This window comes from Trachemys scripta, chromosome 6, assembly GCF_013100865.1.
Source record: "Trachemys scripta elegans isolate TJP31775 chromosome 6, CAS_Tse_1.0, whole genome shotgun sequence".
NCBI lineage: Eukaryota > Metazoa > Chordata > Testudines > Emydidae > Trachemys > Trachemys scripta.
The window spans coordinates 105039956-105067636 of record NC_048303.1 but is presented as its reverse complement, the minus strand read 5'-3'; the positions used below and the strand labels follow the sequence as shown (position 1 = coordinate 105067636).

The following is a 27681-nucleotide window of genomic DNA, read 5'->3' as shown; positions in this document are numbered from 1 at the left end:
TTACCCTTTATATATTTGGTTAACCAGGCAGGTTACCAATGATGAGGATGATGATGGATTCCATTGGTACCTTTCTTCCAGCCACACCGTAGTGTGTTCACCTTAAACGTTACTCTGATGTACTGATTTCCTTGTTAGAACACCAGGCCATCAGTGAATTGTTACGTTGAGAGGAATACTGCCAGAGGAAGTACATTGCTGTGATAGCTGTAGACATTATTTTTGAGGTGACCTACTGAGTGGAGCTGCCAAGTGACCAAATACATTTTTATTTGGATTGGACCTAGTTAAGGGGTACCATCATGAAATCTTAGTTAAATAAGAGTTTTAATTAGGGTATAGTGTTACAGACCCTGTATTTGAGCTGCCCTTAGTAGAAAGCAGTGGCATTTTTTAATAAGGATTAGAGCAAGTGGATTTTATTTTATATTTAAAAAAAACTACTTTAATACCACTATTTTATTTCTCTCTCTCTCTATATATATATCTTCTTTGATTAAATGTGGGGCTCTTTTAACCCATAATTATGCTATATGTGTATAGTATATGCAGAAACTGATATATGACATATGGTTTTTATTATACCTTTGATATGAGTGTCGCCACCTTTCACCCTGGAGTTACAGATGAGAGGATGGGTTTTTTCCAGGTTACTACAGGTGACATGGTTACATTTGTTAGCTGAGGGTTACACTTTTACCTGGTATACCTTTTTACCATATGTTTAGTTTTTATACATATTGTATTTCTATATATAATAATATACCTCAACATTATTAATTTAGGCAATAAGCTTAATACTGTTTGTTTTGATTATTAATTTTCCCCAAATCCGAAATACTGGGGATGAGATTATATGGTTTTAAGGAAGGCACAAATGTACCAAAGAGTGTCCTTGCACCAGAGCAACAAAGAGTGTCCTTATAATAATTTTTTTTAAGCTTGGTATACTGGGGACGAAATCATATGGCTTCAAGGAAGGCACAATGTACCAAAAAGAGTGTCCTTACATTCTTTAGCCCATGGTTACTTTAGCATTAAGAGTTTATTATTTGGAGGATTACAACAAAGATTTTTTTTTCTTTACACGGTACAAACACTGGAGCTTGTGAGTTTGCCTCTTTGAACAAACTGTTAGTACCTTAAGACCGCTGCAGAGGAGGAACAATGCTGTTAGCATAGTGCTGTAAGCTGGATTTGGGTCCTCTTTGAGAGTTTTGTTTTATTGCTGAGTACCTCTAAAGATAGGTTTCTTTTTTGGTACAGCATAGTGAGATTTGATGTTATAACATTTACTAATTTAGCAATTTCGGGTTTTTTTTTTTTTTTTTTTTTGCTATTTTTAAACACCAAAACATTTTACAAGGGCAAATTCACAAATAAATAGCTAAAGAGTTAACAAGATGACTTTTACTAGACATGTATACCCCCATTCCCTCCTTGTTGGGATGATAACCCTGATGGTTATTTTAATACCATGTTACATTAGCTATATTATGAGAACAAAGCAAAATATATGACATTATAAAGCACTATATTTATAATATAGCTATTAATTTTACATTAATAGGATGATGGTTTGCTTAAGGAACTTTTGAATTATAACTTGGGTCTTGCCAAACAACTGGCCAGATTGCCTGACAAATTTTAAAATAAAGCTAATATTATATATTAGTTTTTACATACGTTGTTTATTGAAACAAACTTACCTATATTTTTGACTGATTTTATGCAAAGAGTGAACTTCCCCAGGTGTCATAGAAGGACAGACACAATGGTGGCTTAGATTTTAATTTTACTACTGAAATAGTGTGGTACCACAAAGAAAAAATGTGTTACTAATAATTGTGCAAAAGATTATTGTTGCAACAAAAACTTTTCCAACATGTGAGAATAGAAGAGAAAAAGAAAAATGGTTTAGTTTCGTGACACAAAACATAAAAACAACTTTAAAAGAAAAATAAGTTTATTAAAAAAAATGAAACAAGTAATTTCTACATACCACCAATGGATTAAACATTGTTATTTAGAGCAGGCCCAGAATTCCAAGCACTGACATTATTAGATATCTATATTGGTTTAGGTATATAGCCTTGGTTTGCCTATAACATAAATGTGATTATTAAGTCAGGAACTTGCTTTTCTTGAATCTTTAGATCCTAGATTAAAACGGAAATGGGTGGAAAAAAAGAATTAAAGCAGGTGCCAATATTTTTTAAGAAATATGAAGGCAAAACTGTAATTAGATTAATTTCACATTTTACATTGCTGAATTAGGACCTATAATGATTAGCATGATTTATCTTGTGGGTAGCAAAGTCTGCTATATGTTGAAGAAGCTTCAACACTTCCTTAAAATAATGATTCCTGCTTAAAGCAGAAAGATTATATGTTGCTGGCTTTTTTTTTTTTTAATAGGATAAGTTTGGAATTGCAACTAACTTGATACCTATTTATGGAATAGAAATACACACCTGATTAGTTAGATTAAGAAGGTATGTAGAATACAAACATGCAAATAACAAGCACTGAATGATTGAACTTGTCCTTGCCTGCTCCCCCACCACTTACAGGTTAGGAGTAGTAAAGGGTTTTTTTACCTTGTACACGCACATTAGACATAATGGAAATAACTTTTTTTATTTAAAAGGAATCATTTTCACTCTCCCCCTTTGCAACATCCAAATGCTTATTTCCTAAGATGAAAGTATTTGGCTTACTTAACTTCTTCTTTAGCACTGTTGCTGGAGAACTTCCCATATACGATTAAATGTTTAGGGGTTTCTAATTTTAATTATTTGTTATTATTTAGTGATTAACTGCTAAGTTGAGTTAGAAGTAGTTTGCTTTGCCTATTTTCCTTTTTCCTCCCAAGCACAGAGTACAAAATCACTTCCCCTTTTTAGCAACATGTTAGCTGCTGGCCAAAGCCTCAATGATTTTTGCTGCTGAGGATTTCTTTGACATTACAAATTGAAGGCACAGAAACTGTTGGCTTGGTGGATTACATCGTATGGGATAAAGGCATAGTTATAAGGTCTTTATAACTTGTGGGGGAACAAATCTTGTGGTACCTTCCGGTAAGGGTTTTTCCTGGTTCCTTAAATACCTTTAAATTAACCATTTTTACATTATTATTTAATTTAGTCTTCTGGGATTTTAACACCTTGCTTAGATGAAAGTTGGACTTCTACTTACAGCTGTGCTCAGACAGTTCTGTATCTTTTTATTTATATATTTATTTTATTAATTATTATTCATTATTTAATTAATTTGCATTATTACTCACCAACAAGTGTTAGTTGGTATCTTACTGCATATAGATAGATAGATAGATAGATAGATAGATAGATATACTTTAGATGTATTTATACGTATGATCATATGACTTATTATACATATGACATATTTGATGTATAATTTTTATATTTTATATGAAATGGTTTTGGTTGATCAGAGAATTCTTAGCAGCATTGTCTACTTTACTTTTTTAACTCCCACTTACAGCTTAAATAAATTATATCACACATACACACATATATAGGGATGTCCCGCCTTAAATAATTAACCCCTTAACCGGTTAAACAATTACCTAAACAAATCCCAAGAAAAACAGAGGGGAGAGGAGTTCTGCTCCCTTTCTCTTCTCTTGATGGATCAACTCGCAGAGAGGTATCTCTTCCCCTGATGGATTAACTTACCATGAGGCAAATTACCTTGTCCAGACCTATTGAGCAACAAGGGGGAAACTGGTCAGAGACGGATCTAGGCGCAGCACAGGAGAGCTGAGGGGACTGACATTAAGGTAGCTCAAACTGTACTAAGTTCTGAGGTACTGCGGCCTCTTGGCGGCAATTAGTCAACTCTCCTGCTACCTCAAAGTGTGGCTCACCGTGTACTGTGCTACTGCTATTTTAACAATTACTGATTACTCCAAAAGCTCCCTTAACACATGTATAAGAGATTCTTGCAAGATTCTAACCCCAATGACTAGTCAAATCTATATGAGTGCAACCAGTCCCACATCACCCTACTTGCATCCTGCCCCTGGCATGCCTGATAATTAAAAACTCGAGTTTTGTGCACCTTTCTTTGATGTTTGTCTGTGTTACTGCTTTCTCTTCCTTACTAAGAAAAGCAGACACAGTAGACTAAAGGCAAATAACCAGAAAAGAGGAACAACAACTGAGTGGAAAAAGAGGAAGTTCCCTGCTGAGTTACAGTGTGTGTTTCTGACAGGCACCAACTTCTGAGAGGTTGCCTGAATTTTTAATTTATATTCTAATTTAGAATTTTCAAAGGTGAGTTACCTATCTGGGGTAGGGAGGTTACCTCCTGTGCACCTCTTGGAGTCCCATCTGTAGCCTGACCAAAAGTTGGGTATATATAATTGTAACTTGAGGATTAGCAGGTTTTTGTCCCAAGATCAGGCCCAGTAATTATCATATAATTTGGGAACCCTAATGTGCACATGTGTAACACTCACACCATAGGAACTTTCTATATATACACACCTCTACCCCGATATAACGCAACCCGATATAACACAAATTCAGCTATAACATGGTAAAGCTGCGCGCTCCGGCGGATCAAAGCAGGTTCAATATAAAGGGGTTTCACCTATAACGCAGTAAGATTTTTTGGCTCCCGAAGACAGCGTTATATCGGGGTACAGGTGTATTTACAAATATATAATTTATGAATAATTTAGCAAAGTTAAACACACACTTAAACTTAACAAGGCAAATAAAAATAATACAAAAAGTACATTTAAACGTCCATACTTACACCCTTGTTTTTTATACTTAACCATTATCTTTTTTATTACCATCATTGATTTCATCTTCCCTGGTGGCCATCATTCTGGCCCCTCCCAAGGTCTACATCTCTCCAGCCTCTCTTGCCCCTGGGATGTTACTTTTATAGTAGGTTATGCTGATGCTGCCATAACCAATGCATATTCAATAAAGGTCCTTATTTGTATTTCCTTCCCTTAAGGTATCCGTTTTCTATAGGTTAGTATATGTATAATGTTACCCTATTAGCATACACATTAATTTGCTGTCATAGCACCTTCGTGACTGAAGGTTCTGTCTGGAACCTTCCAGATGCTGGTGTTAGCAATGTTCTGTGGGTGGCTAATGTCAGCTATGTTCTGTGGGTGGCTAATGTCAGAATTCTAAACAAAATTCCCACCCTTGCATGCTACTTTTAGTTTCCTATAACTTATAAGTTATTTAAGTTTTTCTATACAAAAGGTTATAGGCCTCAAGCCTCACACTATCTACTAAAGCCAAATTTTACAGGATAAAAGCCTGTAGATTTCTTGCTTTACTACTAAATATAATAAAGCAAAATAACAAAGCAATCAATAGAATACAGGTGAGCTGGCCCACTGGGCTACATCTAAAGAATAAATCAAGAATGGCAGGAAGGGAGATTGGACAAGAGTGGCATTTCACAGCCTTTTCAGGTTGGTGACCCCATATTCAAAGTCCAAACTTTTATGATTCCTTTACATTTACTGTAAAAGATTTTTAAAAGGTTGATAAGCTTATATAATGTATTTATTTGTGAATGTATTTTGAGAAGTTGACAGAGAGTATTTAACCATGAAGGGTAAGTGTATGCAATGAACGAGGAGTGAGATTTTCATTGCTTCAGATTGTAAAAAAAAAAATCCAATTTCTGAATCATAAATTTTAAGGTCAGAAGGGACCATCATGGTCATCTAGTCTGACATCCTGCACATTGCAGGCCACAGAACCTCACCCACTCATTCCTATAATAGACCTGTTACTTCTGGGTGAGTTACTGAAGTCCTCAAATCATGATTTAAAGACCAAGTTACAGCAAATCCACCATTTACACTAATTTAAACCTGCAAGTGACCTGTGCCCCTTACTGCAGAGGAAGGCAAAAAAACCCCAAGGCCTCTGCCAATCTGACCCAGGAAAAAATTCCTTCTCAACCCCAAATATGGTGATCAGTCAGACCCTGAGCATGTGCGCAAGAGTCCCCAGCCAGACACCTGGGAATGAATTCTCTGTAGTAACTCAGAGCCCTCTCCATATAGCCTCCAATCACTCACCGTTGGAGATATTTGCTGCTAGCAGTTACTGATGGACCAGAGGCCTTTTTAGGAAACCTGATCATACCGTTCCCTCTATAAACTTATCAAGCTCACTCTTGAAACCAGTTAGATTTTTTGCCCCCACTACTCCCCTGTTCCAGAACCTCACTCCTCCGATGGATAAAAACCTTCATTTAATTTCAAGCCTAAACTTCTGGATGGCTAGCTGTTTTTCTGTCAACACTGGCACTTTACGTTAAATAACTTCTCTCCATCCCTGGCATTTATCCCTCTGGTTTATTTATAGAGAGCAATCATATCTCCCATCAGCCTTCATTTGGGGAAGCTAAACAAGCCAAGCTCTTTGAATCTCCTCTCATATGGTATCAAGTATCAGAGAGGTAACCGTGTTAGTCTGAATCTGTAAAAAGCAACAGAGGGTACTGTGGCACCTTTAAGACTAACAGAAGTATTGGAGCATAAGCTTTTGTGGGTGAATGCCCACTTCATCACACGCAAGGTCTTGAAGTGGGCATTCACCCACGAAAGCTTATGCTCCAATACTTCTGTTGGTCTTAAAGGTGCCACAGGACCCTCTGTTGCTCTCATAAGGTAGATTTTCCATTCCTCAGAAGAACCCAGCAGCCCTTCTCTGCACCTGGTCCGGTTTGACTTCATATTTCTTAAACATGGGAGATCAGAATTGCACATAGGATTCCAGATGATGTCTCACCAGTGCCTTGTATAATGGTAATAACACTTCCCTCTCTCTACTGGAAATACCTCACCTGATGCATCCCAGGATCGTATTAGCCTTTTTCACTGCCGCATTGCCAAGGCAGCTCATCCTCAGACTGTAATCAACCACTACAGCCAGGTCTTTTTATTCCTCTATCACTTCCAACTGATACATCCTCAGCTTATAGCAAATTTTTTTGTTGATAGTCCCTAAATGCATGACCTTGCACTTAAATTTCATCCCATTTCTATTACTTCAGCTCTTCTTGTATAATATTCTGGTCCTCCTCAGTATTGGCAATACCTCCCAACTTTGTGTCATCTGCCAATTTTATGAGTGAATACTCACTTTTTATGCCAAGGTAAGTAATAAAAATATTAAATAAGTTTGGACCCAAGACCAATCCCTGAGGGACTGCACGAGTAAACTCCCTCCAGCCTGACAGCTCACCTTTCAGTATGACTGGTTGTAGTCCCTCCTTGAACCAGTTCCTTTCCACCTTTCAATTCTCATAACAATCCCCATCTTCTCCAATTTAACTAACAACACTGGTCTACAATTTTTGAGAAGTCGTCTGGTCCAGAGATAAAAATGTGCTATTTATTATGTATTTTGATGTGCTGAATTCAAATATGACAATTAAAACAACTGATTGGCTACTGTTTCTAAGATATTTAAGTTTTTACATTTTATGTCTATGTATATTGTGTAGATAGTAGAGTTTTAATCATAAATTGTAAACCTAGGTCTTTTCATGTGTTTATGGTTGCTTTACATGATAATATTTCACCTGTCCTGTTTATGTAACACTTTAAAAATCAGCAAAAGGGTTATATAAATAAAATGTATTATGAAACCAAAGGCAAAAAACTATTATGCACATAGTTTAGTCCTATTCAGTGTCTACTCGGCGCTTCTTGGCTTGTCTCTTGTACTCATTGAATGGAGTATCTCTTGTCACTGTCCAGCAATAGTCTGCAAGCATTGATGGGCTCCATTTGCCCTGATAGCGTTTCTCCATTGTTGCATTGTCCTGGTGAAATCGCTCGCCGTGCTCGTTGCTCACTGCTCTGCAGTTCGGTGGAAAAAAATCTAGATGAGAGTGCAAAAAATGTACCTTTAGTGACATGTTGCAACCAAGGCTTTTGTAAGCCTTGAGGAGGTTTTCCACCAACAACCTGTACTTGTCTGCCTTGTTGTTTCCGAGACAATTTATTGCCACTAACTGGAAGGCTTTCCATGCCGTCTTTTCCTTGTCACGCAGTGCATGGTCAAATGCATCATCTCGAAGAAGTTCACGAATCTGAGGACCAACAATGACACCTTCCTTTATCTGAGCTTCACTTAACCTTGGAAATTTTCCATGGAAGTACTTGAAAGCTGCTTGTGTTTTGTCAATGGCCTTGACAAAGTTCTTCATCAGATCCAGCTTGATGTGTAAGGGTGGTAACAAAATCTTCCTTGATTCAACAAGTGGGGGATGCTGAACACTTTTCCTCCCAGGCTCCAATGACTGTCGGAGTGGTCAATCTTTCTTGATGTAGTGGGAATCTCTTGCACGACTATCCCATTCGCAGAGAAAACAGCAGTACTTTGTGTATCCAGTCTGCAGACCAAGCAAGAGAGCAACAACCTTCAAATCGCCACAAAGCTGCCACTGATGTTGGTCATAGTTTATGCACCTCAAAAGTTGTTTCATGTTGTCATAGGTTTCCTTCAAATGGACTGCATGACCAACTGGAATTGATGGCAAAACATTGCCATTATGCAGTAAAACAGCTTTAAGACTCGTCTTCGATGAATCAATGAACAGTCTCCACTCATCTGGATCGTGAATGATGTTGAGGGCTGCCATCACACCATCGATGTTGTTGCAGGCTACAAGATCACCTTCCATGAAGAAGAATGGGACAAGATCCTTTTGATGGTCACGGAACATGGAAACCCTAACATCACCTGCCAGGAGATTCTACTGCTGTAGTCTGGAGCCCAACAGCTCTGCTTTACTCTTGGGTAGTTCCAAATCCCTGACAGGGTCATTCAGTTCACCTTGTGTTATGAGGTGTGGTTCAGAGGAGGAGGATGGGAGAAAATGTGGGTCCTGTGACACTGAGGGTTCAGGATCAGAAGTTTCATCCTCCTCCTCTTCCTCATCTGACTGAAGTGAGAATGATTCTGGTGCATCAGGAACCGGCAGTCCTTCTCCATGGGGTACTGGGCATATAGCTGATGGAATGTTTGGATAATGCACAGTCCACTTTTTCTTCTTTGACACACCTTTCCCAACTGGAGGCACGATGCAGAAGTAACAATTGCTGGTATGATCTGTTGGCTCTCTCCAAATCATTGGCACTGCAAAAGGCATAGATTTCCTTTTCCTGTTCAACCACTGGCGAAGATTTGTTGCACAAGTGTTGCAGCATATGTGTGGGGCCCACCTCTTGTCCTGATCTCCAATTTTGCAGCCAAAATAAAGGCGATAGGCTTTCTTAACTATAGTGGTTATACTGTGCTTTTGTGATGCAAAAGTCACTTCACCACAAACATAGCAGAAGTTATCTGCACTGTTCACACAGGTACGAGGCATCTCTGCTCACTTTGGCTAAACAGAAATGTGTCCCTTTGCAAAATCAAACACTGACAAATAAGAGAGCACGACACTGTATGATTTCGAGAGCTGATATAGGGCAATTTGTTCAGCAGAGTGATGAGCTTCGTTATGATTGCATCATCCATGACTTCTAGGAATAACATGATGCAATTCATTTCATGTATGATGCAGTACCAGCTTCAGATTGCATCATTCATTGTTTTGCCTAAAAAGCAAGTACTGTTCAAACCCAGTCATAGATTTATTCATAGACCCAGTCAAAGATGTATTTTAGTCATTTCTGGTTTAAATTGAGATCCCTTCCCTTTATAACTCACTTATCCTCCGCCATTCCGAAGTCAAGGGTCGTATATACTGACCCAATAGCATATCTTGAAAACTAGAGCCAATCAACAATTTTAAGCATCATTTTCGTTCTCAGTGACCCAGAATTAGTAAAATTTGACTATATTTATTTCAGAAGCATTTTCGCTGTAGAGCAGTGTAATTTCCCATGTGGAATTGTAACAAATGCCTTGCTGAAATCAAGTTAGATTAGATCTACTGAATTTCCTTTGTCTAAAACATCAGTTATCTTCTGAAAGAAGGAGATCAGGTTGTCTGTCACGATCTACCTTTTGAAAAAACATGTTGTATTTTATCCCAATTACTGTTAACCTCTATGTCCTTAACTACTTTCTCTTTCAAAATTTGTTCCAAGACCTTGCATATAATTGAGGCCAAACTAGCAGGCCTGTAGTTTCCCAGACCACTTTTTCCTGTCTTAAAAATAGGTAACATATTAGCAATTCTCCAGTCATAGGGTACGACCCTTGAGTTTACAGATTCATTGAACATCCTTGCTATTGGGTTTGCAATTCCATGTGGTAGTTCCTTTAATATTCTTGGATGGAGATTATCCAGGCCCCCTGATATAGTCCCATTAAGCAGTTTGAGTTTAATTTCCACCTCAGATGTGGTAATTGCTACCTCCACGTCCTCATTTGCCCCCTTGCCACTGCCCAAGCTTTTCATTAGCCTCATTAAAATGGAGGCAAAGTATTTTTTTAGGTGTTGGACCATGCCTAGATGATCTTTAATCTCCACCCCATCCTCAGTGTTTAGCGGTCCCACTTCTTTCCTTGTTTTCTTTTTATTTATACAGCTATATAACCTTTTACTATTGGGTTTAATTCCCTTTGCAAGGTCCAATTCTGCTTGGCTTTTGGCAGTTTTCACTTTATCCCTACCATAAATGAATAACAGCAGGATCTGCAAGGACACTTAGTGCGTGGCAGATTTTACACACTACCTTGTCCCAAACTAAATGTTCATGTTGCCCTGTATGTCACATAACTGGTAACAATGTTTGGGTACAATTCTGTCAACTTTACTTTCTTGTATGGTGGCCAAGAACACCTGCAATTTTTAATTATTAAGATAGGGATAACAGACATTTTGGATCATTGTGTTTCAAAAATGCCTGAGTTTGGTCTACCAAAATTTCCTTGCTTGATTTGGGTGTTTATCCACATGATGTCAGATCTCCAAAAGAGCTAAATTACCTAAAACCCCTCCAGTTTTGGAAGTGAAAACATATTCATTAGCAATACTTCTGTGCTATAGCAAGCTCTTCTGTAGTTCCATTAAGACTGATTTCTTAATCACTACTGCTTCAAGAGAGGTGACTGCCTGAGTTAAGCCATTCTAACATTCTTCTAAGGATATTTTTAGGAACAGTAAAGATTTAATATGAGATTTTTCTCCTTCTTAAATTTTTATCTTGATTAGACAATAGGGTTGTGGTGAAAAGTGAATTGAGTGCTGGCAAAATGTTCTAAACTGACAAACCCTAGAGACTGAAGTTCTCTGTCTAACCAAAAAGCAAATATCAGTTCAGACTTCCACAAGGTGCTCCCCCATCTCTGAACCAAAGGGATCATAATTAGGTATGAGGTGCAGTTTGTCCATGGCCAATTTGATTTTTGACCTCTTTGCTGACACTGAAAGAAAGTGCAAACTAGTATAATAAGTTGTGCTGGTTTCATCATGTGGTCACTTGTCTATTGCATTTAGGCTCAGTCCACAAGCAGATTTCATATAGACTTAAATAATTTTCAACCTCAAACAACATGCCCTGAATTCAAATTAATGACACAGAAGTTACAGCCACCAAATCTTATTTCCAGCACTGAAAGACATCCAGATGACAATTAGTGTTAACAATGTTTATGTTTTTATTTTCCACTCATTCAGAATATGAACACAGTGTATTAAAAAGTTTGATAGTGAAGCTATCATTATTGTTCTGGGTTTTTTTTCCTTTCTATGATCAGAACAAGCATAATATTGTGGCGTCTTTCCCTTCCCACTCCATTAATTCTGTCCTTTTTCATCAGCTACAAATACAGCAGTCGTCTTTCAATAACAACACTGAACATAACATAAGAACGGCCATACTGGATCAGACCAAAGGTCCATCCAGCCCAGCATCCTGTCTACCGACAGTAGCGAATGCCAGTTGCCCCAGAGGGAGTGAACCTAACAGGTAATGATCAAGTGATCTCTCTCCTACCATTCATTTCCACCCTCTGACAAACAGAGGCTAGGGACATCATTCCTTACCCATCCTGGCTAATAGCCATTAATGGACTTAACCTCCATGAATTTATCTAGTTCTCTTTTAAACCCTGTTATAGTCCTAGCCTTCACAATCTCCTCAGGCAAGGAGTTCCACAGGTTGACTGTGCGCTGTGTGAAGAAGAACTTCCTTTTATTTGCTTTGAACCTGCTGCCCAGTAATTTCATTTGGTGGCCCCTAGTTCTTGTATTATGGGAAAAAGTAAATAACTTTTCCTTATTCTCTTTCTCCACACCACTCATGATTTTATATACCTCTATCATATCCCCCCTTAGTCTCCTCTTTTCCAAGCTGAAAAGTCCTAGCCTCTTTAATCTCTCCTCATATGGGACACATTCCAAACCTCTAATCATTTTAGTTGCCTTTTTCTGAAGCTTTTTTAATGCCAGTATATCTTTTTTGAGATGAGGAGACCACATCTGTATGCAGTATTCAAGATGTGGGCATACCATGGATTTATATAAGGACAATAATATATTCTCCGTCTTATTCTCTATTCCCTTTTTAATGATTCCTAACATCCCGTTTGCTTTTTTGACTGCCGCTGCACACTGCGTGGACGTCTTCAGAGAACTATCCACAATGACTCCAAGATCTCTTCCCCAATTAGTGGTAGCTAAATTAGCCCCCATCATATTGTATGTAGAGTTATGGTTATTTTTTCCAATGCGCATTACATTTATCCACATTAAATTTCATTTGCCATTTTGTTGCTCAATCACTTAGTTTTGTGAGATCTTTTTGAAGTTCTTCACAGTTTGCTTTGTTCTTAACTATCTTGAGCAGTTTAGTATTGTCTGAAAACTTAGCCACCTCACTGTTTACCCCTTTATCCAGATCATTTATGAATAAGTTGAATAGGATTGGTCCTAGGACTGACCCTTGGGGAACACCACTAGTTACCCCTCTCCATTCTGAAAATTTACCATTTATTCCTACCCTTTGTTACCTGCCTTTTAACCAGTTCTCAATCCATGGAAGGATCTTCCCTCTTATCCCATGATAACTTAATTTACGTAAGAGCCTTTGGTGAGGGACCTTGTCCAAGGCTTTCTGGAAATCTAAGTACACTATGTCCACTGGATCCCCCCAAAGTTCCTTCTGTAGGTGTAACTTAAGAACGTGCCATTGATAACTAGGCAGACATTTCTCCATTCATAAAAGTCTAAGGATGAAGTCTTGGCCCCACTGAAGTTAATGGGAGTTTTGCCATTGACTTAAATGGCAGCGAAATTTACTCTGAAAGCATGTCTACATGAGCACTTACTGTGTGGCAAAGGGAGGGTGTAAATCTCCTGCACTACAGGATGCTGTGCACTAAGTGCCCATGTAGATCCTGCTAAAAGTTTCCTAGTGCACTCTGACATAGTACTTTTTCAGCCTTCGGTATGTCAGTGTGCCTTAGGCAACTTTTAGTGCATAGAAGGAACATCCACAGGGACACAACAAGAGCATGCTGGAGTGTGCTGCACAGTAAGTGCTCATGTAGACATGCTCTTTTTATTACTCCTCTAATGAACAGAGAGGTTGGAACCCCAAATACATCTCCATGGCTGAAATAGCACTTCCAGGCTAACAAAGATACATTACTTTTTTTGTTTAATTCAGAGTCATCTGTTGCCCTCCTGATTTTGATATTGTACAGCAGAAGCTGCATGCTGGTTATATTTCTAAAAGATTTTTAGTTAGGTAAAATTAGCTGATTTATAAAGTTTTCATAAATTGGAGAAATTGTTTCACTCCTAGAATCATCCTCGTTAGCACTTAATTTGTCAATCTAAAATTTGGTGAAATATGTGACACCTGATACAGCACTGAAACCATCTCCAAAAGAAACTGTGAAAGTTTAGAATGATTTAGCATGGCATATAAGGTACAGCATGTAATAGGCAATACCTAGGTAGGTTTAGGTTAAAAAAAAAAAAATCTAAGCACACAATTTATCCATATTAAACTTTCTCTCCTCACCCCCCAGGCTTTTAATCTCAATGATTGCTCCAAAGAAATTTATTTTTGAATGTTTAGGACACACGATTAGAGGCATTTTCTCATAATCCCATAGGCTAAATTTGAGTAATTAAATCTTCAACATGCAGAGGAAACTATTACTCAGAGCAGAGCACAAACGCAGGGATCAGATTTCTTTTTTATATGAAATATAAGTATGCATGTTTATCTCATTTATTTACTTAATTTTCTTTAAAATCACTGGCTAAGTACTGCAATAGAGAAGTTTTTTTTGAAAAATTAGAGATGTAGATAATTCTGCTTAAGGGTACACATTTGGTTCTAGGATCATTCTTATTTGTCTTAGACAAAACATATTGCTGAGTGTACATTTACACTAAGAGCAGCACAAAATGGCCTGGATAATTTTATTACTTTTAATAATATTTGCAATTATGCTAGCTAAAATAATTTTGAGAGTGATCAAATCACATGATTTAGGGCACAAATTAAGCTGTTATTCACCTGCAAGGATCAGGAAGAAATTGTTCCTTCAGGCACAGTTTGCACAACTGACTGGATTGTTATCATCTTCCTCTAAAATATCAGATACCGACTGTGTGGAGTAGCTGATATTGTTAGTCAAAGGTATGGTAGGTGGCAGGATAGTTCAAAGGGTCACTCTTCACATAGCAATGAGGGCCCAGAAAGCTGCCTGCTGAAATCAGGAGTGGGCTCTGAAATGTGTGGTGCTTTTATATAAAAGAATATATTTGCTTAAAAGCTCTCCTTGCATTACTGTGAAGAACTGACCAGAGCTGAAAGTTGGATATCACATGAGAGTGGCCATTAGTACTAGCTATACCACCAACATACATTTTTCTTGATCAAATATATTCAAGTAAATAATGAAAGTAACAACAAGCCATTACAAAATATTTTGTGAGCATGACTCCACAAGCCCTTAATGCATCAAACTCTCACTTAGTTCATTTAGTGCTTCTTGCATGGAGGATTTTGCATGAATGGGACCTCTATTTTGCAGGGGCTTTGCTAGAATTAGCTCATTAATCTTTTCAACAACACACATTTGAAGTAGCAGAGTACCATACAACTTCAAATGTATGAATGTCATGGGGAACACTGAATGAGCTCAAAGGAAATCTTCGAAGTGTTGGGCAGGACATCATCTTGTTTCAAGCCAGGAAGTTTGGATAAATGAGGGTATATTATATTATCATCTTGATTTTACAGATGGAATAACTGAGGCCCAGAAAAGTTAAATGATTTAGTAACTTGTCATGGTTAGCATTCATATAACTTGTCATGGTTAGCATTCATGAAATCCTGGACTCCAGTGCTAGTATGACTTCCACTTTATTGCAAAAAGAACAGTCAATATGTATTTTCTCACTAGGCTGAATGAAGGGGATTCTGAAGCACAGAGCAGTTAAATTACTTGCCTGAGGTCATACAGTGAATAATAGCAGAGAAAGGAATTGAAACCAAGGCTCCTGACGCACCCACTCACCGGGCAGTGATCTATCCATTGGACTACTGCATTTCTCAAAATTGTTCTGAGAGCTTAGGAATATGTGAATACCACTCTTATTCTCCCAGCTGAAGGTCAAATTCATCAAAAAGATTATTAAAACATAGTATTTCTTTTCTGAAAAAAGATCCTTAGACAATGACTTTATTATCGGGAGGAAGAGATTTGCCAGATCCCCTGTGGAACCTCAGTACTTCCTCCTAACTTAACTCCCTTACTCATCTCAGTTGTGTAGAAATCATCTGTCAGACAAGCATTGATTGAACAAGATGCAGCTACTTCTCCTGTAACCAGCAAGATCACTGTTCAGCAGAGCTGGTTAAAAAAAGAGGCTGGGGGAAGGAAATACTGGAAATTTATGGCAAAGTGTTTTGTTAAAATTTTGAAATAAATAATAATAATAATAATACATTGCAACCAACTCTTCTGCTGAGCAATGCAAGCACATCCCTGAAACTTCTAGAACTGAGAATGCTGAGTCCACAACACTGCAGAGGATTATTTCATAGATTCCAAAGCCAGAAGGGACCATTGTGCTCATCTAGTCTGATCTCCTGTATAACACAGGCCATAAGAACTTTCCCAAAAATAATCCTAGAGCAGATCTTTTAGAAAAACATACAATCTTGATTTAAAAATTGTAAGTGATTGAGAATCCACCAGGACCCTTGGTAAATTGTTCTAACTACCCTCATTGTCAAAAATGTATGCTTTATTTCTTGTTTGAATTTGTCTAGCTACAACTTCCAGCCACTGCATTCCTCTACTTGATTGAAGAGCCCAGTGTTTGTTCCCTATGTAGATATTTGTTCTCCATGCTCCTCCTTAATCTTCTCTTTGTTAAACTACATAGATTGAGCTCTTTGAGTCTATCACGATAAGGCAGGTTTTCTAATCCTTTAATCATTCTCATGGCTCCTCTCTAAACCCTCTCCCATTTTTAAACATCCTTCTTGAATTGTGGGCATCAAAACTAGACACAGACCAGCAACAGCCACACAAGTGTCAAATATACAGTTAAAATAAGCTCTCTACTCCTATTTTAAAAGCCATATCACAAAGTGACATTTCATTTGAATAAGGTAATAAGCAAATTGATACAAACTTACCAATTCACCACAATATGCTCCCAAGGCAATCACTGACTGGAGGATTAAAAGTGTAAGACACCTCAAGTTTTCCCTGTAAAATATATAAAAAAAAATAAAGTTTTTTTTTTTTTAAATTTTTACATTCATAACAGCAAATCTTGATTCCATGAAAAAGACAAAAATAGTAAAACTGATACATTGTAGGTGGACAGCATCTACAAATTACCACTGCTGCATAACAGCATAATAAAGTGGAATTCATACAATATTTATTTATGCAAAAGAGTATAGTACATAAAGTATCAAATAAAGATCAGATATCATTTAGTATATGATTCATAAGACATTCTCTGATGAAAACGTTCATGTTACATGAATTGTGTAATTAACTACAATACTTATTTATAATCTCCTCCCAACATGCTATTCTACTAAAAACAAATGTTGTTTCAATGGGCTGTTTTGTTTTTTAAATGGGAAAAAAAAAACTGATATCAGAACCAGAGGTAAATCGTTAGCTTGTTAAATACCATGAGTTACTACCAATGCCCATAGTTCATACACAGACATGATGTTAATCAGCCTGGTAAATTATCTTAATGGTTTGTGAAAACAGGATTGTAGCCTTGCAACTACTAAAGCTAACATCAACCCCACTTACCCAAACTCAATGTCAATCACTACCCTACGGCAATGCATTTTATCTCAGTTATTTAACCCTTTCCACATTGACAGAAAAAAACAGTGCTTTAGCAGGATGCTCAAGCTACATATGGGTCTAATCCTGCATTCTCTGCACATGCCAAACTCATTGAAGTTGACTAGAACTTGCGATACACTGTCAGTGTAGAATCTGGTTCTTCAGTATACATCTGAAAATACAAGTACAAAAGAGGTGCAATTAAAAAGCACCTTTACTTTTCTTTGTGCATATATTTATAATTTATTTCAAGATGAATTTAATTATCTTCAAATTCCATTTCACACAGCACTGATTGCATATTATTCGTAGCTTGGGAAAAATAATTCTTTTTTATCACTCAAAAATATTGCTTTATAATCTAACTTCTTCTTTGTCTCTTTCTGCTTCTCCCAGTTCCTTCCATTTACAACCTCCTCCGTCTGATTTTGTGGCATAAATTGCTCTGATGACCCTTCTGGCAAGCATTCATTCAGTATGTCAGCTGCCAGCCAATGCTAAATTATTTTAACTATTTATATGTATCCTTGAGAATGATGGGTCTATCACAAGTTTTCATTTTCTCCTAAAATGGGTAACTGCTGAAAAAGAACTATTTTTCTGTTTATTATTTTACAAAGTTGGAAAATTTCAACTTCATCTTCCATTTCTTTGCAGTTCATGATCCCCAAATGTGTGCTTTAAGAAATAAACAGTAATCTACAATAGTTTATTGAATTCAATATCTTCCATAATGTAAATCCTCTAGCATTTACCAATTTCTATTAAGCTATATCTTTTCTTTAATTTAAAGTATAATTATTTTCCTATATGGAAAAAGGCTTGTTACGAATCTTATTAACATTGCACTTAGGTTTTTTTCCCCCTTTCCCAGTGCCTACCTAAAGTTTAAACCTGCTTGCTGAAAAATGCCAACAAGCTGCAAGCAACTGACAGGTGAGGTTGAAATATCATGCACAATCAGATGATAATTATTAATATCAATATCTGACATTTTTGAGGAGAAAATTTCAGAGAATGATACTAACATGAAATGACAATCCCTGGAAAATGAAATTTTGGCTTTGGATTTAGAAGATGAATACTCTGGATATGTACAGTTCTGTTTTTACCACATTATAGCAGAACTCAGAACCACCCTCTGTGATATTTATAATTGGTAGCCTCTCTCAAATGGTTACTTTTTTGTTTTTCTTATTTGGCATTGTACTATTCATACAAAACTGTCATTAAATGAGTGACTGTCTAAACTTATGAGGACAAATTCTTGGTTCCACAGAGACAGTTACAGTGAAATCAATGGGAATTGCACCTTTGTCACCGAACCAGAATTTGGCCCACAGAGTTTACCTCTACTCATAACATTAGTTAATACTCAAGGTTAAATCATGCCCTCATACCTAAAAACACAAGACGTCGCACAGGAAAGAAATCTCTGTAAGGATCCCACTATGGGCTTTGGACTGGACCCTATGTCACTAGTGTAATGAAGAACTTTATATGTAGCATCAAAGTAGACTTATATTAACATAAATGTATCAGATAAGCAACCCCCTTTTGCAAGCACCACCGTATGTTTCGAAAGTTATCTCAGCAAGTGATGCTGTAAGGAGAAAAAATACATAGAGTCTAAAAAATAAACTGAGACTAAGGGCAAAGGTCTCTTGTGAGATCTGCACTATACTACCCAGCTTCGTTTCCGTCTACCATCCCCAGCAATGTGTAAATTTTCCACTGATATTAATGGGAGATGCACATGGAGTGAGAGCACAAACATAAGCTGAATATCACTTAACTGGACTATGCTTGAAATGAGGATGTTGCCATTAATTTTTTCACAGTCATCCCACAGAGGCATTTAGGAGGCTATTCAAGTTACCATAGTATATACTATATTGATGGGTTTAAATTAATAGTCATGATACACAGAAATGAGGTGTAAATGAGGCACCCAGGGAAGTCATTGTATACCACCACTTTGGAAGTACTGGAACAATGAAAGAGTATACACAACTAGGAAGATTGCTAGAGGGTGAAAGAGGGATCCAAATCTGGGCTTGAGGTACCTCATTCCCAGGTTTTGGTTTGTTTTATTCTGAGCAAGCCTGAATCAACAATAAATCAAGACTATCTAGTCTAGTAGTAGCTTTTGTATTATATGTACTAGGGTAATGCCTAGAGGTCCCAATCAGAGACTGCACCCCATTCTGCAAGGCACTGCCTACACATATGACAGAAACATAGCTCCTTCCCCACAGAGCTTTACAATCTAAATATAAAATGGCAGGCAACAGGTGGATACAATGTAGGTGTAGCCATGTTGGTCGTGGGATACAATAGAGACCAGGTGGGTGAGGTAATATCTTCTATTGAGCCAACTTCTGCTGGTAAGAGAGACAAGCTTTTGAGCCACACAGAGCTCAGGCCAAAAGCTTCTCTCTCACCAGCAGAAGTTGATCCAATAAAATATATTACTCTCACTCACCTGGTTTCTCTAACAGGTGGGTACAAGAGACAGGGGAAGCAGAAGTTAACAGTTAGAAAGTATGTCATGCACTAGGGACTAACAATGAGATTTTTTGCTATAATATGGGAACGTATCAGTTGAAAGCAACAGAGGAGGAGAAAAATCTGGCTGTATTGCTTGATCACAAGATGACTATGTGATGTGGCTATGAAAAAGGCTAATACAATCCTAGAATGCATCAGGTGAGGTAATTCCAGTAGAGACAGGGAAGTGTTATTACCATTAAACAAGGCACTGATGAGACCTCATCTGGAATACTCTACGCAGTTCTGGTCTCCTATGCTTAAGAAAGATGAATTCATGGAGCAGGTGCAGAGAAGGGCTACTGGGATATCAGAGGAATGGAAAACCTACCTTACGAGAGGAGACTAAAGGAGCTTGGCTTGTTTATCCTAACCAAAAAAGGCTGAAGGGAGATATGATTGCTTTCTATAGATACATCAGAGGGATAAATATCAGGGAGGAGAGGAGTTATTTAAGCTAAGGGCCAATATTGATACAAGCACACATGGATATAAAGTGGACATCAAGAAGTTTAGGTTTGAAATTAGATGGTTTCTAACCATCAGAGGACTGAAGTTCTGGAACAGCCTTCCAAGGGGAGCAGTGGAGCCAAAATCCTTAAATGTCTTCAAGTCTGAGCTTGATAAGTTCATGGAGGGGATGATGAGATTGCCTGCAAAGGTATGTGGCCATCTGCACCTGCTAGGAGCAAAAGTCCCAAATGGCAAGAGATGGGGCAGTAGAAGGGGAGGGCACTGAGTTAATATAGAGAATTTGTTCCCAGGTGGGTCTTGTTCAGGGTCCAGCTGATCACCATACTTGGGGTTTGGAAGAAATTTCCCCCCAGGTCAGATTGGCAGAGACCCTGGAGTGTTTTCACCTTCCTCTGCAGCATGGGGCATAGGTTATCTGCAGGTTTAAACTGGAGTTAATGGTGCATTCTCTGTAACTTGAAGTCTCTAAACATGATTTGAGAACTTCAGTAACTCAGCCAGAGGTTAAGGGGTCTAATAGACGATTGAGTGGGTAAGGTTCTGTGGCTTGCCATATGCAGAGGGACTGACTAGATAATCATTATGGTCCCTTTTGGCCTTAAAGTTTACGAGTCCATGAGGAGCACGGTAAATTAATGGAGATATCCTAGCTCCTAGAACTGGAAAGGACCTTGAAAGGTCATTGAGTCCAGCCCCCTGCCTTCATTAGCAGGACCAAGTACTGATTTTACCCCAGATCCCTAAGTGGCCCCCTCAAGGATTGAACTCACAACCCTGGGTTTAACAGGCCAATGCTCAAACCACTGAGCTATCCCTCCCCCAGTTTTCAAAGTAAATAATTGTAATAATAATTTTGTCAGCAAAGTTTTACCTGTTCATATAAACAAACAAAACCCCAAAGAATATATAAAAAACCACAACAAGCACATACACCACCCTAGTTTCATTTAACTTGAATTCTTATTTGGTTCTAGAATATTGGATAGGCATAAAACATTCAAATAAGCTAATTAATAACTCAGGATTTTTTTTTAAAATAAGAGTCATATGTAATGACCCCTCTCCCCCCATTTGGCATCCAAGAATCTTGAATCATCATTTGGGTGCCTGTTACTAAGGTACTGCATGAAGAAGGTATATAATTCTTATTTCTATGCTGCTTTCTAACAGACAGGCTGCATATTTTTATCCTTGACAACCTTGCCATTTTGAATTCCCAGTGCCTTCTAGGTCTGAAATAAGTATAACAGAAAGGCATATAAAACTGACAGCCATTAAACTCACTCCACTCCCCCTTTCACACTGCATATATGCCATACATAAGCAGCATTAGACATTTCAGACACAGAAGCTCATTTATTAAGTTCCATAACAAGAGCCAGGATTTATTGAAGCTGTCATTAATGTATGCATGCTGTCAACTGGTCTCCCCACTCCCCATTTGGATCACATCCACCCTGACACCTGAGACACCCAAATGGTAGCCTATTGACAATAGGAGCATAGCCTGAGTGCTGCCTATCTTGCTTAATTCATTGATTCTTCAGACTGATAACAGCAGATAAATGGGAATGCCCCATCTTTCCTCTGAGCTTCACCATCTTTTATCAGCATTTAACCATTACCCAAGAGATAACATAGTCACTCTGAAATGTGATCTAACCATTTGGATGTCAAGTTGTAATACAGGACGAGACTATCTTTTGCTCACAAAATTGTACAAGGCACTGCAAACTACTCCTGAAGTTCCACTTGAAATATGCATTGTCTTTATCAGTTCATAATTACTACTGTAATTAATTATGTTTTCCCCCCATAGTGATTGATTAGTATTACCTATTGCCCTTCTGTCTTCCAAGTTTGATACATTCTGGTCATTGCCTATTCATTACGCTTTGCAACTATTGATTTCTATGACAACTCAGACACAAGACGCATGCTTAGTTACACCAATCGTCTCTCACAAATGTGCGTGGGGAAAAACATTCAGGGCTTCTTTAGCATAAGATACAGCACCATCTGAACATCACTACCTGCCTCTGGGTGTTACAGCTAATGAGGTGCCAGTAACTTCTGATCACTAAGAAAAAACACTAGTTCCAGATTTTGCATATGACTGCAGAAATATTCTCTTACCATTTAAATCAGCAGAGAACCTGCAAAGCACAACATTTAATATAGTGACTAGTTCACAATAGTCAAATACACATTCCAGCTACAGATATTTTTGTTTATTCCACTGGTATTACCCAGGGATAAATAATACTATTTGCACTGCCATTTAAAGCTGCAATATTAAAATAGGTTCCTGAAAAAAAATTGATTAACTCTCCAACAGCTGTGGTAAAATTTGTGCTTAATTATCTATTATTTTAAATATTTTACAATTAGGCATGTATGGTAGTCTTATATATTGTCTACAAATAGGAAATCAAAATACTGACCAAGGCCCCAGTCCAAGAAAACATTTACGCATGTGCTGAAATTTAAGCATGGACTTAGGTCCCAATTATTTCAATGGGTCTAAGCCAGAGGTGGACAAACTTTTTGGCCTGAAGGCCACATCTGGGTGGGGAAATTGCATGCAGAGCCTTGAATGTAGGCTGGGGCAGGGGGTTGGGGTGTGGGAGAGGGTGCAGGAAGGGGCTCAGGGCAAGGGGTTGGGGCACAGGAGGGGGCTCAAGGCAGGGGGTTGGGGTGCAGAGGGGTGCGGCAGGGGGTTGGGGTGTGTGGTCCGGCCCGGCACTTCTTACCTGGAGCAGCACTGGGGTGGCATCAGCACACAGCAGGGATCAGGCAGGCTCCCTGCCTGCCCTGGCCCCGCGCCACTCCTAGAAGCAGCCGGCACCATGTCCCTGCAGCCCCTGGGGGAGAGAGGGGCAGAGGGCTCCACGCGCTGCCCTTGCCTGTGGGTACCTCCCCCAAAGCTCCCATTGGCCGTGGTTCCCGGCCAATGGGAGCAGCGGGGGGCGGTGCCTGAAGGTGAGGGCAGCGCGCGGAGCCTTCTGCCCCCCTCACCCCCAGGGGCTGCAGGGACATGGTGCCGGCTGCTTCTGGGAACAGCGCGGGGCCAGGGCAGGCAGGGATGTGGTGCCAGCCGTTTCTGAGCCACAGGCCGTAGTTTGCACACCCCGGTCTAAGCACATGCCTATATGTTGTCCTAAATTGGGATACTTTCCTTAATCAGGACTCTAAATCAATGTGCTTGGTCTTTATGAACTGTCAGAGATCGATATAAGGGATTAGGTTATTTTCTCTCTCTCTCTGCATTGGCACTATTGCACGTTCCCTAGCTGCACTGTTCTTCAACACAAGTAATAAAGCAGGTTATCAAATCAGTTATTTGATCACTGTTTTCTTTGGGACCTTACTGTGTATTATATTAGATCAGAACAAAACCTTGGACTATCTTATTTGAATGTCATGTAGGGAAGAATCTCAACTGAATGCTATCACATGGCTGGCCCTTTAAGTGAGTCAGATGCCCAGGGTACCAGTAACAAGCTCCACTAAAGGGGATAATCACCTGGTGGAGCGGGGAGCCCCGTGGGGCTAATAAAAGGCTTAGGAGAGCTCAGTGGGAAAAGCTCTTGAGGAGAAAGGAAGTTCCAGAGGAAGGGAGCTCCCAGAGTGCCTGAACTCAGCAAAAGGTCTCTAGGCAAAGAGGACTGGGAGAGAACAGGGGCAAGAATGAAGAGCTCTCCAGGCAATGGAGAAACCTGAGGCCTTATAGCAGAAGAAGCTGCTGCTGGAACCTAGATACTTTTGTTTTGTGACTTATAAATTGTATCTGGACTCTGAGGTGAGAGCCTTTAAACCCTCATTCAAGTGCTCCTTTCAAAAGACTTTATTAAAGGGAGATATACTATTGTAAAGTGTTTGGCTTCTCCTTGACTGGGCTGTTTAAGTGACTTCATTAGTACTTCATTAAGTGGGTGACACTAATGCAGGCCACAACAGAGCCACACACAGCCATAAGGGGGTGCTCAGGAGACAATGGTGACCCCTTTCACACAAGTCTATTTAAAATAAATCTAACATTTTCAGTATGTACCTATTATAATTTAGGGTACACATTAGAGAGGAGGTTTTAAAACAATCCTCCCAAACCCACTAAACAATTTATCTAGAAATTCTATCTACCAAAACAATCACAAGCTTATTGGAAGACAGCAGGGGATATATAGAGAGGCAGAGTAAGGTTTCCTGGGGCCCTGGGCCAGAGCAAGTGGGGAGCCTCTTCCTATCCCTTCCACCTGCAGCCCCGCCCCCATTCTGCCACCCACTGCAGCCCTGTAACCCCTTTTGCTCCTTTCTGCCCCCACCCTCACCCCCCACTGCAGCCCCAAGACTGGAGAAGCTCTGTCCCCGCGCCACAGCCCTCAGGCGCAACGGGGAGTGAGAGCTCCTCCAGTCCCAGGGCTGCAGCGGGGGTCTGGATGTTGGGGCTTCTCTCACCTTGCCTGCCCAGCACTTCTGCTGGAGAGTAGGGTCCCCTGTTGCCCTATGGCTTCTGCTGGGGACAGGGTCGGAGGCTGCTGGAGTGGGTGGCTTCCCCCATCCCACGGCTTTTCCCCAAGGGCCGGTCGGGTTGGGGGCTGCTTTGGGGGACTTCCCCTGTCCCAGCCTGCACTGCTGCCAGGGAGCAGGGTCGGGGTATGGGGGTTTCCCCTGCCCTGCCCGGCGGCCAGAGTGCAGCAGATTTTTTCCGGGGCCCCCCAGTTGGCTGGGGCCCCCAGGCACAGGCCCTGTCAGCCCAATGGCTAATCTGCCAGTGGATATATAACACAATCACACTATAGAGTTATGTTCTGAAACCCTGTATTCTTACTGGGCCAAATCCCCAGCTGGTGTAAATTAGTAAACCTCCAAAGGAGTCAGTGAAGTTATGTTAATGTACACCACCAGAGGCATTGGTCCATAAAATGTTTTATACTCCAGTTACTAGGGTTCAACAGTAGCTATGCTAATGGCTGTTTGGTGGCCTATAGGAAATGAGTTAGTGATCTTAATTCCATATATACTGGACAAATATCTGCATTACAAAAAACATGGAAGGCCTAGTCTGTTGCATCATTGTCATCACATCACCAGGGCTGCCTCTCCCAAGCAGTGCTCATGCAGAATGCCTGCTAGAGTTTAAAGCCATTGTCCCCAAATGGACGTTTGAGAGATGCCAGCTGTGGTATCAGTCAGTTTCAGGGTAACTGCACTGTAACTCTCCTCTGTAGTCTGCGCAAGAAATGCCGTCCCTGATCTCAGACATCTTGCCACCACCTCTCTTTTGGCAGAGACCTACATCTCACTTGCTCTTGACCAGATGTTTAGGCTTGCAGGCCCTTGGCACTTCACTGTGATTATCCATAGCAGGTCTGACTAATGTTCAGTTCCTGCTCTTTGTTTTCTCTCCAAGGACAATGACAGTGATTTACCAGGAATCAAATAACTCTTCCAAAGCAGTGTATGTTTATTTAAAGATAAAAGCACACAGCAGAAACACATAAAAACAAATGTCTAAATGCATTACCAGTAACTCCTCATCATTCCTATGGAGACTCTAGCAGGTTTCAATTTTTCATCTTGATTTTTTCAATATTTCAGCCTAATCATTTGATGAATTCCCCCCAACTCCACATATTCCCTCCACTAAGTTTTCTCCCAGTAAGAGCTGAAAAAAAAATGCTGTTTGCTAGCCATTAAAAAAAATCCTGTTTTAGTTTCCCTGCAAGGTTCTGCCCCTTGGGCAGTAAAGGTGAAAGGAACAACAAGAATCTATTTCTGTATCCTCTTTCCATGAATATTTGAATATAAAAAAACAAGTGTCCTCCTTTCCTCCCATAGATAAATAAGTATTGGGATATGCATCATCAAAGGCTATGGTAGGATGCCATGTCTTTCAGAATTTGGCCCAGAACTTCCTACAAGAGTTCTGCTTATTTGTATAGTAGCACTATCACTCTAAATTCGGTTTATGGCCTCAAACCGGGATTAAGTGTCTTCTGAATCCATGCTGAGCCAGGAAGGACATAGGTCTTTGTCCTCGGGGATTGAGAGTCTTTTTAACAGTGCAGTGCCCTCCAAAAGACATGGAAATAGCAGGTGGGAATGAAGAATTGCCGATATGGCATTTTTATAAGTTTTCCTATTTATTGTTTTCTTATTATTACTAAAAAAAAAAAAACCACCACCCCACAAACTGCTAGAGACCTTATAAAGACAGAAAAGTAAACTGGAAAGATCACAGCAAGAATCCTGAAACATGCCAAACATTTCAAGATTGCTGACTCCCTGTGATGCTGCCTCTTATTTGAGGAGGAGGAACCCATTGTCCTGAACTGGTGTCTGAGTTGGCAGAAATTCAATTTACTCATGTTACAACTGCAGAATTGTAAAGCAGTATAAACTGCAAGAGAAGTGTATCAGTCTGTTTGGAGTGTTTATTTTATATGATCTTGCAATCCCCTTGCCTATGGTGGAACACTGTGTTATACATCACAATGGGCTGAGTCAATCATTCTGCAATCAGCAGCATTTGAGTATCCACTGTACTTTACACAGTCACACCTGAAGCAGAATGAATAGGAGCAAGTAAATAATCAGCGTGCCCTGTAAGCTGCATGCTGTCACCATTGGAAGTTTAATGGCAGTATTCAAACAAAAGACTTGCATACCAGTTTCCCTCAGCTTTCAGCTGTCTTACTTCTATTTCAAGGCTACATTAGGATGTTGCAATAAACCAGTCATCATGTTCTTTTATGTACATATATTGGTACAAAGTTAAGTCCTTGTGGCTAGACTTGTTTAATTGCACACTACCAGTTATGCAGGGTCGGATGAAATCACCTGGGTTAACACATTAAGAATGTGGCACACGTTTTTCAATACTGAAGCAGAAACGTTTTTTGTTTTTTTTAATAATTAATACAGATCATAGATCTTAGATATTGAAGAATCCCACGTGGTCAATCAATCCGTTCTATTATCAATGCAGGGTATTTTCTGTACACTGTAAGTTCTGGTGTTTTGTAAATCTAGTGTTACATGCAGCCCGTGAAAGTGCTCCACCACTTCCCATCTCTCAGGATGTTTTCGTGGTGTTCAGTATAAATTTTACCTCTCTTATGTCTACACTAGCACTTTTGTTGGTATAACTTATGTGACATAAGGTGTTAAAAAAACAACACAAGTTACACCGATGCTTTCCTGCTGACAAAGCTACAGCCACTCATTGGGGGTGGTTTAATTATGTCAATGGGAGAGCTCTCTCCCATTGGCATAGAGTGGCTACACGGGAGATCTTACAGTGGCGCATCAGCACAGCTCT

General features: G+C 39.4%; 1 long non-coding RNA gene across 1 annotated transcript in view; it reads right to left on the bottom strand.

Moving 5' to 3' along the window:
• The window catches only part of LOC117879301, a 456423-nt gene that overhangs the window by 63047 nt on the left and 365695 nt on the right, over window positions 1-27681 (bottom strand). Inside the window, exon 3 of the long non-coding RNA XR_004646226.1 lies at window positions 16652-16724. This is a non-coding gene — a long non-coding RNA (uncharacterized LOC117879301). The remainder of the gene's footprint in view (window positions 1-16651; window positions 16725-27681) is intronic.